We start from the raw sequence: 4745 nt of genomic DNA, 5'->3' as shown, positions 1-4745 counted from the left end.
CAGGAGGGACTTGAACCCACAATCCCTGGCTTAAAAGGCCAGTGCCTTATCCATTGGGCCACTGGGGTTTCTTGGTGCCCTTTTTCCCAAAGGATGGGCTTCCCTGCCTGCGCCCATGTGTTCTCAAAACAACGGTGGACAATGAATGCTTTTCTTCTGGCACTGCATAAGGACTGCCATTTACTGGGTGAGACCACAGATCCCGCATCCAGCCTCCTGTGTCACACGGTGCTAGACAGCGGATGCTGAAAGGCAGAGCAAACCGGGTCAGACCAGGGTATTTTGCACGGTTCCTCTTCCACTTGCAGCCTCCAGTGTTTAGGGTCTAGGACGCTGTGATTCAGAGGCTGTCTGCTCTAGAAGCAGCTCCTGGGTGGCACCATGCTGTGCTGGACGGCAACGCGCTTCTCTTCAACCCCAGAAGCCAGGTTCCTCTCCTGCTCGCTGGCCACCTGCTCCTGCTCGCCCACCTCTGCTGCTCACATGCTTCCCTCTCCTGCTCCCCTGCTCCTGCCACCGGTTGCCAAGCCGGCAGGTTGGCCAGCCACTCCTCCATGACGGTGCCCAGCTGCCCAGCAGGAGGGTGCTGTCCTACGCCTGGTGCTGGTGGAGACGGTGCATTCAGAGGGTCTGGTCATCGGGGCACCATTCCTCAAGCTGCATCCCTGGTGGCAGCTGGTGCGTCTCCCCCACGCACAGCTGCTGGACCTGCAGAGCGAGCACACTGTGGACACTTGTACATGTGTCACTACGGCAGTGTTGTTCTTGCACCATGATGTAGTACTTCCTTCTGCAAGTGTTACATCATGGCGCAGTAACAGCCCGTAGTATGCCATTACATGTGGCACACTGTTATTTTTAGCAGAGTGCTATACCAGGGGAGCACGTCACTGTGGTGACATGCTGTTGGTTATGTGTAGACACCTGCAGACGCTACATCACTGTAGTGTGTTGCTACGGCAACCTAGCGCCACATGTAGACATGCCCTGTAACAGGGGACTGTAAGGGGTTGCAGTGGAAAGGACTGTGACGTGAAGGTCAAGACGATTTGTGGGCAAAGGGGAAAGGGGCCAGAGGGAAGAGCTGCTTCCCGAGGGTCCCGGGCTGAGGAGGGTCAGGCCTCTCCTTGTGGGACTGCTCCAGGGAAAGGAGAGGCCAGGTTCAAAGCTTGGCCAGTTAGAGGAAGGGCATCCCTCATTGCCTGAGAAGGCAGGGAGGAGGAGAAGACAGAGCCTCTTTTTGAGAGACTGCAACCTCTCAGGGATAACGGGCACTAGACCCAGGGACTTGCACCACCCAGCCTTAGATCGGGGTCGTGCGTGTATAGGTGCCCAGGGACCATGGGAAGTTAGCTAGGCAGCCCCTGTCATGGGTGACCACTGCACAAGCCCTCCATCCCCACTCCCTCCACGGGGCAGGTGGCCCGCTTGGCTCTTGTTGCAGGCAGCCTGCCTTCCTGATCCCCTCCCCAGGCCAGGCCAGGGCTGGCCCTTGGTAGCACCTGCCAGGCTTGCCCTCGACCAACTCCTTCCCTTCTCCTCTGCACGCCAAGCACTTTGCTCCCATGGAGGCAGGCTCATGCCGCCTGGGGTCAGAGGGACTAGGGCTCCCACTCATCTGGGACACGGAGCCGGTGATGCCCCTGTTTTCTCCCCAGTATGTCTCATCAGAAAGCTGGATGGGGAATTACCCGCACTGTGCCCCAAGCGTGCCCCTACTGAGACTTCCCAGGTCATGCCACATGGAGCTGTTTGAGCACACCGAGGGGTGCCCAACCCTTATGCCCTCCTGCAATGGTGCCCCGGGCGCACATGAGAACCTGTTGCAGGGCTCTGCACTTCAGTGGTGCCCCGGGCAATCCCACACTTCCCCGCCGTGTGCGTCGCTGCCTGGAGGGCTGCTTCTGCCTGTGATACGAGGCCCTGACCCCCGCAGCGGAGGTGGAGATCACCGGTGCCATCAGTGAGTTTCTCTGCACGTGACAGCAGGGGACAGCGAGGCCAGGCAGGGAGAGAAGAGGGGAGGGCGAGGAGAGGATGGGAAGGGGGCCTGTGTGGGGCCCCTAGAGCCAGGCCTGCAGCCAGGTGTGGGCCTGTGAGGTGGCACGGGCACTGGTGGCCACAGTGCCCCCCACCCCTCGCAGCCATCCTCCACGCGATGGGCTTACCAGCTGGGCATGGCAGGTGGTCCTGGCAGGTGGCCTTGGCGCTTGGTGGCGGGGAGGCGGTCTGGCTGCTTGCGGGGTGCTGGGTGGCAGAGGCCCACCATCTGCCACACGGCCACTGACCCCCTCCAGGAAGGAGCTGGAGCTGGAGCTGGCCATGGGCGGTGTCCTCCCTGGCCTGTCCTCTGTGCTCTGGCTGTGGGGAAGATGTCAACCCGGGCACCAGCACTGGATGAGGAAGCCAGGGGCAGGGAGGACACGGGATACGGGTGCTGCCGGCCTGAGGGCTCTTGTCTTGGTCTTCTCTGCAGGTCTGGTCTGGTGCGGGGGCTTTGGCAGACCTCCAGTGCTTGAATAGATATGCTGCCCATGGCCTGGGTCCCTGCGAGTGAGGATGCTGGGTTGACCTGCATGCAGGGCACGGTCCTGCGAGCTACTCTGGACCATCTCTTGTGCTCAGTGACCACCATTCGCAGCAGCCACGCAGCCTTCACTGCTCAGAGAAGAGCATTGGCCCTCCTGCCCTGGCAGAACTGCCGCTGCACCTTGGCATTGCCCCAAATCACCAGAAGGTCTGTGGTCTCTTCTGCTGCCCAGTTGGGGCCAAGGACCGAGCGTCTCAGGGGCAGAGAAGCTGCCATGTCCATGGGGTTCCTCTGCCAGGGACTTCAGCCAGATGCCCCATGAGGTCCCCAGAGCAAGGCCAGGGGCTGGCTCCCGTGCTGGAGCCAGAACGTACCCGCACCACAGGGGCACAATGCCCAGGGGCCAGGGAGCAAGCAGCAGAGCCTCCTTGCTCCAGCCGGGCCTGTGCAGCACTGCTGCTGCCCAGACAGGCCCACCAAGGAAACCCCCACGAGCTGGAGGCAGGCAGAAGCTGGCCCCAGGGAGCTACAGCCAGGCAGGGGTGGCAGAGAAGCCGTCCTTGCCCCCTGTTTGGAGGGAGTCTCAGCCAGGGTGCTCTCGCGAGCATTAAATCTAGTAACTGCTGGTGACTGTACATGAGCCAGGAGGCTGCTCATACACGCTGTGATTACAGCCAGCCGCCGCGTCTCATGTAACAGTGTCCCCGTGCTTCAAAATGGTGGCAGGGGCACTACCACTAAAGCTTGTTTGACGTATTGAAGTGCGGGGATGCTGATATATGAGACACTCCAGGTGCTTGAATTTGGGTGGCTTTTGGATCCACTTTAATTAAAGCACCTTCCCCTGTACCCTAGAGCATGTGTAAAAACTCTCTTTATCTTCAGGTATTAGAAAAATGCACATTTCACAAATCAAACGTTCATTAGCCTAGTGCATGGTTTTACGGCCGTGCTTTAATGCACATCAGATGAATGTAATGCTCATTAAAGCATCTCATGTAGAAGTACCCAGAGGGTCCAAAGGAGTTGCCCAGGCACCAGCAAGACTCAGCTTCTTGTACAGTTTCTCTCTCTCTCTCGGCCCATTTCTAGATGATTTTTCTCCTTGATGGTTTCCTACCCATCCTTGATCTGTGACCCATTAAATGCATTTGGAAAGTCCAAATCAAAAACCCTATTTCAGAAAGGATGCCCCTGGAATCTGGATTGTGGCGCTCGGCGCGGCTCCTGGGATCTAGTTTCCTTTCACTTGGGCCTGGCCCAGACAACCAAAGAGGACCTTTAAAACACGAGACAGTCTCTTGACAAGAAGAACAGCATTCAGAAACATGCATTTCCTATGACGAATAGGAGTTTACATTGCACAGGCCTGCAGTTGCACATAGAAACAGGGAAGAGATCTCATTTTTTCTGATTTTGCCCCACTCTAAACACTGCACGTATCCTGCAGGAGAACCCATTTCTTATTCATTAGAGACAGGTTTAGTTGCTGTAGCAAGAAGAGGGGTCTACCAAAGTCCCACAAAGTGGGAAGAAGGAGCCAGGAAGCTACATATTGACACCAGGACCAATCCTGCTCCAAAGGTAGGAAACTGGGGCTTTGTAGTGAGCTATGAAGAGGTAGGCACTGCTGGGATTTAAACCCAGGCTCCCCTGTTTACAAGGCAGGTGCTTTAACCAACTAAGCCACAGTACCCAATAGGAGTAAGGGCTGCGCCCCCCTCCACATCTCACACCAGTGAAGAGCTGGCAGTTGCACACCCGCTCCCAGCAGGTCCCAGCCGTCTCCTTTGTATCAGCGGTTCCCTCTGCACAGACCGCTGCCCAAGATGCACGTTTCTGAATCCAATGTCCAAGGCCCGGGCAGAGTCCGCAGGAGTCCACGCGTGCTCCTGGTGTCATCCTCACGTCTGGTGCAAATGCCAGGGTGGCACTATTCAGTGACTTGATGAGAGACCAAGCGCTGGCTCCAACTTCACAGTAGCTCCAACTTCACAGGAGCGTGTCATCATCACAAAAGGCACCAGTAGCGTCCGCGCATAATTTGATAGTTTGATAAAATGATATGCCTGGTTCAGCAACAAAGGTTCAATCCGGTCATTGAGGCAGCTGCGTGGGTTAATCCTCACTCAAGCAAGCCACTGCAGGCAGCGTGGAGGCTGCAGGAGGCAGTGGCTGCAGCAAAGCAGAGCCCGGCTCCCCCCACAACTGCTGC

General features: G+C 57.5%; 1 non-coding gene across 1 annotated transcript; it reads right to left on the bottom strand.

Moving 5' to 3' along the window:
* Positions 1-4152: 4152 nt before the first annotated feature.
* Positions 4153-4226, bottom strand: TRNAT-UGU (transfer RNA threonine (anticodon UGU)). Its single transcript has one exon. It is a non-coding gene; the product is annotated as a tRNA-Thr (tRNA).
* Positions 4227-4745: the final 519 nt, after the last annotated feature.

The sequence above is a fragment of the Alligator mississippiensis genome, chromosome 11, assembly GCF_030867095.1.
Source record: "Alligator mississippiensis isolate rAllMis1 chromosome 11, rAllMis1, whole genome shotgun sequence".
Classification (NCBI taxonomy): domain Eukaryota; kingdom Metazoa; phylum Chordata; order Crocodylia; family Alligatoridae; genus Alligator; species Alligator mississippiensis.
Note: the sequence above shows the minus strand (reverse complement) of the source record. Positions and strands in the feature narration are given on the sequence as shown.